The following is a 12397-nucleotide window of genomic DNA, read 5'->3' on the forward strand; positions in this document are numbered from 1 at the left end:
AACGAACAAACCTAATGATGCTTACACTCACTAGCGTAAACGTACGTTCCGTGCCAGTTGCCACGAAAACCTCATGAGAGCCCCATGGAAATGAAAAATCAATCGATTAATCGAGCATGGAGATAGTGTGCGGGGAAATGGCGAATAGAAGAGGGCTAATATTTGATGAGATATCCCTTGGAGTGTTTGAGAGAAAGATTTTGCGGAAGACTATTGGACCCTTGCGCGTTAGCGTTGCCGAGTATCGCAGGCTGAGCTGTATAAGCTTTGGAAAGTTTAGGTGGAGATGAAGTTGGCTTCACTTGGTGTGTCTAATTGGCGCCGGTTAGCACGAGTAAGAAACAACTCAAGCTTGTTAAGCTCGGCCAAAATCGCGTAAGCGGTTATGGCGCCAATTAAGGAGAAGAAGAAGAAGTGGCAAGAAATTCGGTGAGATATGTTTTAACACTCAAAATCGCGGCCTCCACCTAACATTTCTGTTTTAGCAGAACTTCTTTAGCACAATCTATAGAAGGTATAGATGTGAGCTTACAAAGAAACATCACCGAATTGGCCGTTTACGTCAAATCATTTGCCAAATTTATTGTCTTTGACAAATCGTAGACAATGACGAAAGCGAGTTGCGAATGTATAACTCAACATCTTGACACTTGATTCTTCATTTTACAACTGTCTAATTTAATTGAATGTGATGGCAATATTTTAAGTGTGTGCATTGTCATGTTATGTTATCATCAAAATGTCATCAAGTAAGCCAGCACGTTGTGCCCGTCCTCTTGATTGAAGGACGACGAGATTCTGGGTGAATCCTTTCTTGGAAAGAAGTAAATGGCCTAATACGGAAAACAGGGATTATTAAAGATGCTGCCAATATGAACGTCACAAAAAATATCAATTGACTGCCAAACAGCCTATTACTCCACAGGTGTTGGGAAAATACGACTTTCGCCTCTTTTCTGCTTGCTATATCTGGGCTCTGCTTGCTTGACTAAAAATTTGCATGCGAAAGCAATAACGAAGTATGGTTTCGGGTATGGTTAAACCCCATAAAAGAGGTTTAACCCACTATTTTCAATGCCGCCAACTCTCTTCTCTGATATTTAGTAAGTTTCATAAGACCGCGTTCATACAGGAAATGTTTGCAGTTTTCACTTTGAATTCTCGTTTGGTGTAGTCCATTGAGTTCATACATGTCAGCTCCGTTGTTTGCAATTGTTTACTTTTTAAAATAACGTCAACAACAACATTGAGAATGGCGAGAACCCAAAGGGTATTAGCAGAGTACGAGCATCAAAAGTAACGAGTTGAAGCAACACATTTTTCCATGTATGAACGTGGTCTTACTAATACTCATGAAGAGCTTCCAAAAACTATGGCCCTTATTATGAGCAACATTCGATCTTCGACTGTAGTCGAAAGTGCTGATCGAACGAATTGTCATTTGGTATTATGGTGCTCATTCGCTGAAGAGTAGGACTATTGTGAATTTCGATCGCTCGACGCATTTACAATAGATAATTTTTTCTCAGCTGATACACCGAATCAAAATAAAAGAAAAACCGATTGTGTTGAAATTCTTTGCTAACAACATTTTTAAAAGTTAAAAAAAGTATTTTTTGTGAAAATGAGTACAACGGAGTTGTGGTTCGACGATTTATTGGACGATGAAAGATTAGCGGAATTAGCTAGAAGTAGAAAACAGTTGAGGGGCGCATCCAACCCCCTAGAAATGGCTTCCACTGAGTACGTTTAGAATTTTCAAAATGTGTTGACGTACTTAATATTACAGAAATTTCCTTACAGATTTTTAAAGAACTTTAGATTATCTAAAGAGGCGTTTATGAACCTACCCGACGAAGTTCGCCCAGAGGTTTGATTCTGTTTATATCTACTATAAGACTATTATTTCATCAATGAGTTTTTTGAGTGAAAATCTGGGTACATATGATGAGTACATAGATAATGACATAGCTATACCCTTATAAACATGTAAGCTACTCATCCTTGAAGAAATTGTAAAGAAAGCAAACGAAAGATGGCGTAATGAAGCCACCTGCAAAATCGCCCGTCAACTGTGGCCGACTCTAAATGCTAAATGTACAGAATCTCTGCTAAGCCAAAATAAACACAGTCTTAGCACATTGATCTCAGTCATAACGGGGCACTGCCTAATAGGTAGACACGTCCAAAGGATGGGTGTGCAAACACATGACTTCTGTAGAAGTTGTCTAGATGAGGACGAGGAAGAGACAATGTGCCACTGTCCTATCCAGACGCAGGTTTACTGTTCTGGGTAAACAATTTTTTAATGAGTTGGAAGATCTCAGTTCTACAGAAATCAGAGATATTTTAAAATTTTTGAGAAGCACACACTGGTTTTAAGAGTTATAGGGACAAGCTCCCCACGTGGCATAACAATTGGCTATGAGCCTAACCTAACCTAAGTTAATTTAAGTTACTTTAGACCAGTTAAGTTACATAAAGTTATTTAAGTGTAGTTAAGTTAAGTTTGTTTAATTCAGTTCAGTTTATTTAAGTTAAGTGGAGGAAAGTTATTTTAAGCTATTTTAGTTTAGTTAAGTAAAGTTGAGTTTGCTTAAGCTTAGTTATGTATTTAAGTTAAGTTAAGTTAACAGAACACCGCTATGCAGAATGAGAGGCTTCACATGGGTAACGCTGCACAGCATGTACATAGTGAGCTGTTACGCACCACCGAGATGGCCACAGGAACAATTTGCATGTATGCTATCATTAATAGAAATAGAGCTCAGGGGGAAAACTCCCAATACTGGTCGCTAGAGAATTTAATGTTTGGTCACTGGCATGGGGTAGTAGATTTCTTCGCTTCCCTGGATGGTGTTATTGAATGAGCACGGAGTTCACACTTTCGAGACAGTCAGACATTGATATCGGAAACGGGAAGACAAATTATAGGCGCATAGCGATCATCTCCCCATCACAATAGATATCATAAAAAGCCAAGCTGCCACAGAGTACAAGCGAAAGCATGGAAGACCAGGTCTTTTAACATAAAAGCCTTCAACGAAAAATTGGAAGGATTAAAAATTACGGGTGGCACGTCAGATATTATTGCCGACCAGATAGCGCGTCATATGGAAGCAGTGATGGGTCGATGTCTAGATCCAAAAAACCTGCCAACAGAAAAACGGTGTATTGGTGGTCGAATGAGATAGCTGAGCTGCGGGAAATATGCAATAAAGCAAGAAGACGATCTCAATGAGCGAGGGGAAGACTAGTATTCGAAGAACTACGGGCAGAAATTAGAGCACACCGACTGAAGTTAAGGAAGCAAGTAAAAAGGGGTGCCTTAAAAAAATGATCGACGACGCGGATGTCAACCCATGGGGTATTGCCTAGAAGACAGTCATGTCCAAAGTAAGAGGTCCCCAAGCTCCTCAACCAACTTGCACAGAACTGCTTGAAAAGGTGGTCATCTCACTCTTCCCTCCACAGGAGGAAACCAGCAGAATTTGTACGCAAGTGGGAGAAAATTATGAGATTCATGCGGTTACAGTGCCAGAAGTATTAAGCACATTGCCGCGAATTAATGACAACAAAGCATCTGGGCCCGATGGCATACCGAATGCCACATTAAAGCGGCAGTGTACTCAAATCCGGCCGTGTTTGTAAACATGTATAATTCCCAAAGAGGTGGAAAAAGCAGCGTCTTGTATTATTGCTAAAACTGGGAAAGCAGCCGGATCAGCCATCGTCATACAGATCGCTGTGTATGCTCGATACCGTTGGGAAACCGAAAGATTACGGGAATATCTGAAGGGGCCAGTAGGTCAGACAATAAGTTTGGTTTTCGTAGAGCCAGATCTACTGTTGATGCAATAGGGATGGTAGTTGATTTGGCCAAAAAGGCTGTTAATAAACTCAATGGCACCAGGAGAAAAATTCTCTCCACTGTGACAGACTCCATAATATTGTACGCCTCTCCAATATGGGCTGGAGCAAAAAAGTGCCATTTTAAAGAAGTACTGCAGGTAAGTAGAATAAGTGCGTTGAGGACCGCATGTGCCTATAGAACGGTGTCGGACGATGCAATCTGTGTCATAGCTAGCAAAATGCCGATAAACATCCGGGCAAACTTACAGAAGAAATTGTACTGCTCGCAAGGTATGAAGCCGACAGACGAATTCAAACAAGCAGAACGTTCTACCTCGATAGCTGACTGGCAATCAAAGTGGGACCAGTCATCAAAAGGCCGGTGGACGCATAGGTTGATCCCACGGATTAACGAGTGGATCTGTCGGCAACATGGATACGTTGATTTCTTCCTAACGCAGCTATTAAGTGGACACGGATGTTTTCAAAAATATCTGCATCGCCTAGACTTAGCTGGTAGTCCTTATTGTCCAGAATGCGTGCACGAAAAGGAGACGGTCGAACATGTGAAGGATCGCGATGACCTAGCAAGAACAACTGGTGTGTTTCTGACACCCATTAACCTAGTCCCACAAATGTTTGAGTAGAATGAAAAATGGAGGGCAGTGCAAGCTTCCGCAACTCGAATTATCGTGGAACTTCGCCACATTGATTGGAGGCGAAGGAACGAAAAGTAGGCGAATATAACTTACGATTGAGCTTATTGACTTGAGGTGCTTTTAGTGGCGTTAAAGTCCCACAATGACTAAGGCTTTCGATTGCTTTTACACCTCGTTAAAAAAACAAGGTTAAGTTAAGTTAAGTTAAGTTAAGTTAAGTTAAGTTAAGTTAAGTTAAGTTAAGTTAAGTTAAGTTAAGTTAAGTTAAGTTAAGTTAAGTTAAGTTAAGTTAAGTTAAGTTAAGTTAAGTTAAGTTAAGTTAAGTTAAGTTAAGTTAAGTTAAGTTAAGTTAAGTTAAGTTAAGTTAAGTTAAGTTAAGTTAAGTTAAGTTAAGTTAAGTTAAGTTAAGTTAAGTTAAGTTAAGTTAAGTTAAGTTAAGTTAAGTGTGCTTAAGCTCTGTTCAGTTTATTTAACTTAGGTTATAATACGTTCACATATAAGTAGATGATATACTTTTTTGAGCTTAACTCAAAATCCGTAATTAAAAAGCGCGATTTCCCATACAAAATTTCTCTCCCAAAATCTGAGATTATGAAATAATCCTAGATAATAACGATACTTATTGACATACAACCCTGTGTTTTCTGTGTTATCGATAATTAATATTACGAATGTAAGAAGAAACATCAAAATAAAAACTAAATGAAATAGATGCCGGTAAAGAAAACAGGTCTATAAACATAATTCTAATAAAATTTTTGTTAAATATTACTAATTAGGGATTCATTTTACAGAAAAAAGCGTGTGTCCATACCGTTTGTCCACTTATTACTTATTATAAAATGTAATAAAGAATATCTCATGCGCATTGCTGCCATAACTTTTTGCAACCTTTGCTATTCCTTCTCCTTGTATTTTCTTCATATCGATAATAGTTAAAGAAACCAAAAACACAAAATCTGCCATATGTGAACGGGTAGATTAATTTGGTGGATTTATAGGTGATTAATGCATATGTGAACGTATTATTAAGTTAAGGTAAGTTTATTTGAATCAATTTAAGTTATATTCGTCTAGTTAAGTTAAGCTAAGTTTGCTTAAGCTCAATTCAGTTTATTTAAGTTAAGTTAAGTTGAGTTAAGGTAAGTCTGCTTTTAAAATCCTCAAACAAACGCGTATAAAAATATTTGCTGTAGCAAGTTTATTGGATGTGAAAAAATGAAATGTCAAAAAAAAATGACGTGTGGATTAATTGTTGTTGTAAGAAATAACAAGGTAAGTTAGGAAAATTGTATATAGGCTAACTAGACCATAAGAAACAAAAAGTAGCTAATTGTTCATTCTTGTTATTAAAGGAATAAATGCTTGAATTTAATTCAAATTCAAAGAAATTAATTAAAAATTATTCAGATATACGCCTGGTGGTAAAAATAAATAAATAAGGAACTAATATAAATAATGAATTTTTAATCAAGTAAGAGAACCAAATTTTAAGTTGTTAAAAAAAAAAACGATGAATGTATTATTAGACAAATAAAAATTAATTTGTTGCATTTAGTTTGATAAATTTCTAGATACCCCATTTTAATAAGTCTTATTGATTAATTTAAAATTCCAAAAGACTGATAACATTTCTAGTTAAAACAGCTACAATGTCCCATAAGTCAGATACTCAAGAAACCAGCGACAAGCAAATACAAGCACAAGCATATACATATATTTTTCGGTTTATACTCGTTTGCACATAAGTACCATAATAAAGAAGCCTCCTCACACAGCAGATGACCTTGGGTTTTTCCTGTTATAGTCATGATGCATGATCCCTTAAAATTGCCGCAAAATACGGTACTTTGTGTTCACGTAAATGGTCATCACAGCGGCTATGAACGAGCTTTCAGCAACCCAAAAACCAAGTAGTACATATACATGCATACCTACGCTTACATGCTTGTGTGAGAAGTTAAAGCAGCGGCAAGTTCAGTTACAATGTAGTCACTAGGGGCAGCCTCCACGGAATGGAGCGGCCACCGTCAGACACTTGAATTATCGCTTGCCACAGGTTGCATATTGACAACCTGTACGAAGTGAGTTGCATGGTCACAGAAAAAATAAAAATATAAAAATGCAAGTTTTCACTTACATAAAGTTGCACAGAGTATCTTTTAAGTAGAGTGGCAGCAGCAGCACCAACAATTGAAAGGTTGAAAAGAAGAGGACGCTTAGAGCTGCCGCAAATTAAATGCCAACAGTTTTGACCTTCATGCAATGCATCAAGAATACGTATCTGCATAAAAACCTGACGTACGAGCACATATGCATACATACTATGAATATAAGTAGGCAAGTATGTACTCGTATGTATATAAGTTTACATTTTCTTTTTGCTTCAGTTTATATATCTGTTGCGGGTTTTTGTTTGCATTCAGAACAAAGCGCAAGAACCATAATTGAAATCGCAAACTTAATTTATCATCATGTGCAAATACATGCAAATATACATATAAGTATATACGACATATAGCACTAGGTATATGGTGCATTTGTACAAGCGCATGAATGGCTAAATATGGCTAATATTTCAAAAGGTTCACGCTACGCATGGGATTCTTTGCTTTGGTCGCTTAAATCAAAGTTGAATGCTAACAAAAGAATTAAGCGACGAACTCGCTTTCAATGCAATGCAGTAGCAGCCAATTCTCGTCAATAGTTGAATAATGCACTAAAATGCAACAGCTGATAAACTAGAACATTTCAATGGATTTGTATTCTATAAATGAAGCATCTTTGCTGCTTTTGATGTTTCAGCGCAAGAAAAATTATCTAAATAAATATACGAAAGAGGAAAAGTAAACAAATAAACGCTTCAAGGTCCATCCAGCTTCACAAGCCAGCTGAATGAGACAAAAAAGTGAAAAAATGGCAGAATGTCAAGTTTTTTCTTGGTTTTTTCAAGCATATGGCAGCAAGAAGGTGATGATTTATGATGCGCGCATTCACAAATGTGAGAACTGCAATTTAGCGTTTGAAAATATACAAAATCACAAAGAAAGCAAGAACTCAGGCAGAATCTATTGAGTGCGGCACAAAGTACATAGGCTAATTGACTTAAAGCAACATTTTTTGGCATTTGAAGAATATATTCGTAATTTTTTATATGATTACTCGATATCACATACTCGTACATAGTTCTCATCTTCGCATCGTGGGTCACACTTAAATGACTCATTAAATTTTTATTGAAAATAATTAGAGTAAACCTTTCTATTGTAATATATATGCCATATATGCATATGTATGCATGCTGTTAAATATCAAAAGAAATTAATCATTCCTTATTGGGTCATAGCATCAGCGGGTGAGGGCTTTGCGGTGCCGTTATTGGCAAACACCCACTGGACGCCTGCAGGCGAGAATATAAAATCAAACAGAAATAAAAATAACTCAATGAAAAAAGTACATCGATTCTAACACTCATAAAATGTATTTGAGTTTTTTATTTCTCTTTCTTTGGAGCTTATCTGGTTTAATCAGCGCCTTTTTTGTTTTGATTAATAGAATTCTAGAAGAGAGGTAAGAAATAATTTGAAAAACGGCACGCTTTTACGTCCCCAACTAAATATAAAAATTTCAATATTTAATTATCAAAAGTTTAAGAAAAAATATATAAAGTCACATAAATAATATAACATATTTAAGATTCCAAAAGAAATTAAAAATGATAGAAATTAAGATCGGAATTACCAATGAGTCTATTACTCGTTTATCTCCTTTAAAAGCAAGAAATACAGTGTTAGAAATTTTGTAATTTTTATTTTTTATTTTTAGAAATTGTTCAAATTGTTGTTTGTTTTTGCACAGGGTGCTCAGTAATAAGAATGTTCTACAGAATGAACGTTCAATAATAAGAATGCACTATTTTGTGCACAGATGGTTTTAGAATAAGAAAACTGCAAAATTGTACCCTTCGATAAAATGAAATTAAAGTAATTTTCTAAGAGCGAGTTTCCTACTTTTTTGGCTTCATTTTCCTACTTTTTTGTTATTTTTATTTAAATAGTCAAACACATTCTCCTAAGTTATTCAATAAATTTCTAACCTAAAAATTAAGAAAAAATAAATAATGAGTAAATGTATTTTTTTATTCTTCAAAAATCTACCTAATGTGATTAGCCAAATGTAGCCGAGAAAAAATAAGCATATTTTGAGAAATACAACTTGGGCAAAATCAATCAGCCTATCGGAAGATTTATAATTTTTGCGAATGGAATCGTACGCCAATTATATTTCATACTTGTGAGCTCTTCATTATATAAACAGTCTGCCAATGGAGGGCATAAAGGTCAAAATAAAGATTTCTATCATTCAAAATCGTTTTTTATTTAGTAAAATAAGCTATTCACAAAAACAAAACTGGTTTTAGTCAAAGTAACAACATCAAGACGCACACCACAAATAGGAGGAGGGGCGCGGCCTAACACCCAAAAAAGGTGTAAGGGCCAATTATATTATATATATATAATATAAAAGAAAATGGGACTACTTAACATCTCTTTGAAAGGGGCTGTTTTTGACGGGCACGCGGGCGGATCGATTGCACTTGCATTTTTTAATTTACTGTCATTAAAACAATATATGCCAAAGTTGATTTTTTGACAAACAAAGCATTAAAAAAAATTGACGACTTTCCAAAGAAAAATATAATATTTAAAACTAAAAAAAATCATAAAAAAATAAATACCTCGAAAACAGAAATAAATAAAAATCCATGCCAATTGCACTGATAAATAACTTTTACAAATGTCTAGAAATGGGGATTGGTAAATACAGATGTGGCAACCAACCAAAAAAAAAAAACAAAAAAAAAGAAACACTTGGCGGTTGTCTGGGAACTTTTCGATCAAGGTGATATATAGGTATATACATATTAGTGATGGGAAGTATTGAACACTTTTTGGAATCGATTACTTCGATATCGATTATTTTAAGAATCGGGTACTTTTTAAAGTATCAGGTGCTTTATTTTCAATGAAGAAATAACTCAAAAAGCAATATATATTGAGCATAATTGGCTTGAAAATCGGATAGCAGAGTAAATACATTCGTCTTGCCTTAATAATCATGTAGTACTGACTTCTTTTGAGTACTTTATCAGGACTCACGACAAGTCTAATACTTATTTGGGAATTAAGAGTGCTATAATTTCATACGGAATAAAATAAATAAAGCCACGGACAAAAATTGAAGGACACATTTTTGCACAAAAAACTTTCATAGTTGCATGGTCTAATCTATTGGAATATAAAAGTATACATATACTTATACGTACTAACTTTTACATTCAAACTTTTTAAAAACTATACTAACCCGGCTTTTCAGTTAGCCACTAGTGTACTGATATGTTATTTACACGATTGCTCAACACCAATAATTAATTAATTTGAACATTCCAATTCTCGCGGTGGCTATTACGGTTATATACAATTAATGCAACCAAATTTGATGCTGGAAATCGAAATGACAGTTACGTTCTTGCCAAAATCTAATAAAAAATTTGAACACTTCATGCACTGGAGTTAGTTGGCTATAAGCTTGAGCGCTACTTTTTAGTACAGCTAGTCGATTTTTGGTAAGTTGTTTTCGTGCAACAGCAGCAAATTCTACATAACTCAGCGAATGAAGTGGGCAGTAAACCAAAGATTAATTACTCGGAAGCAGTTTTACGACTTTGCTTTCGATTTCAATGCAGATTTCACAGAAAAATGGCATTCAAAATTGTTGGTGTATTCTATGAAATTATTAAGATTCTCAACGTTGAAATAAAACAACAGTGAATGGAGAGTTTTATTTTAAGTAGAAAAAACTAAATTAAAGAAAAAAGGCAAAAGTGTTCTTGTACTTCTTAAAGAGTGCCTTAACCGTCTAATCGATTTTGGCAGACTTTAAAAATGCACGACAGTCGGTTTTTTATTCTGCGTGCAAATTGACGTCATGCAAACTGACGACAGAGCGGTAAAGTTTTTCTCATCTTGGCCTCTTCAAAGCAGAATAATCTTCATCTTGCTTCTGCCGCCACAGCGGGTATCGCATCAAATACTCTCAGAGGTGGAACATTTGAAACCATTCGCTCGATATGTCTTATTCAGCACAACCGTTTTTTTCAATTCGCTAAACTGAGTTGTTTGTTTGTGAAAAACCTCTGAAGTTGGCTTCAATGCTCTGTGCCGACTGTAGATTTTTGAACTATGCAATATTTATTGTATCTGGCTCCAAATGATGCAGTGATGCCTGCAGTCTGCTTACGAAGAAAGTACGCAGGGAGAGATACTGAAACTTTTTAAGATGTTTGCCTAAAAATATGTGTTGTGTCGATGGTCCGTCAAGTAGAAGGACAGCTGAATGTTCTTATATATTTGTGGGGAGTTAGCAGATCTGAAACGAAAGCGCTAGCCAGGTTGTTTTAAATAACCTAAAAATGTTCATATCTGGATCTTAAGAAGATATAAAAAGTTTCTATGGCCTTTAGAGCAGCCTGGTTGTAGTTGATACTAAATTCCATTGGGCTATGGAATAAGTTTGGGCTGTGGGGCTTAGGAAAATAAACTGGCTACCGAATTGCCAAAATGCAAATAATTCAGTCGAAATTCCAGGTTACCGTACACTTTTCCCAATCCAATTTTCCCAAAACCATTTTCCCAAATCAATTAAAATCCTATTTTTCCCAAACCTGTTTTATGGAACACGTACGAAAAAAAATAGGATTTTAATTGAATTGGGAAAATGGTTTTGGGAAAATTAATTTATTTTCCCAAGACTTTTTTCCCAAATACATTTTTTTCCAAAGAGCAAAAAATTATTTATTAAATAAAAAATAATAATAATAATGTTTTCTTCAGTTTCGATAGAATCCACAGTATTTTTGCGTAGAATTCCTTTTCGCGTGGCGGGCCTTCGGCCGCGCTTCAAAAAAATAACCCTCATCAGTCCAACTCCGGCTACGCAATCCACCGTATTTTTGAATTGGGAAAATGGTTTTGGGAAAATTGGTTTGGGAGTTATTTTATTGGGAACAAAAGTTTTGGAAAAAAATGTATTTGGGAAAAAAGTCTTGGGAAAAACAGTTTGGATGAAAAAATTTGGGAACATTTGCCTTTGGGAAAAGTAAGCATTGGGAAAAAAGTTTTGTGAAGAATGGATTGGGAAAACTGGTCGGCAACGGAAATTCCATTTTTTTTTTAATTTTTAGACAAATTTAAGGTATGCTATTTTATAACTTATTGAACTGTGATAAGTAAACTTGCACCTGGAGTAGTTCAAAACTTGCATTGAATTTATTGACGGTGTTTAATGTTTTCTTCTATATAAAAAAATTCCGAGCATTCGTTATATGGAGAAGATACAAAAGAACGCCCTCAAAAAATGTAAAAATGAACGCAATTTTGAACCACTTAAACTTGTAATTGTAATTTTAATTGTAAGAAATTCAATGTGCTATAAAACAACATACTCCAAATTTTCTGAAACTCTGAAATTTTTATGAACACTTTTTAACCCTTTTTTAAACTTGCAAAAGGTTGAAACTAGATTGAACTATATTTTCATGAAAAGTTATTAAACTTAGGTAAGAAGCAAATAAAATATTAAAATTTGTCCTACATCTTTGTACTGTTATGTACGAGCCTGTACTATGCATAGCTAAGTACTCTCTCTTTCTAGTCCCTTGTGGACAGTTATATTACGAACGCGGAATTTACGAATTAGCTTAGTGAGTAATTTTTAATGCGGCTCCATGACATATTCTCTTCTACGTTCAATTAACACAACATTTGCACAAGAATTTTATTGAATGTTTACATTTATAATATACTCGTAAATATTTTACTTTTGGC

Source organism: Anastrepha obliqua, chromosome 4 (genome assembly GCF_027943255.1).
Source record: "Anastrepha obliqua isolate idAnaObli1 chromosome 4, idAnaObli1_1.0, whole genome shotgun sequence".
Lineage (NCBI taxonomy): Eukaryota > Metazoa > Arthropoda > Insecta > Diptera > Tephritidae > Anastrepha > Anastrepha obliqua.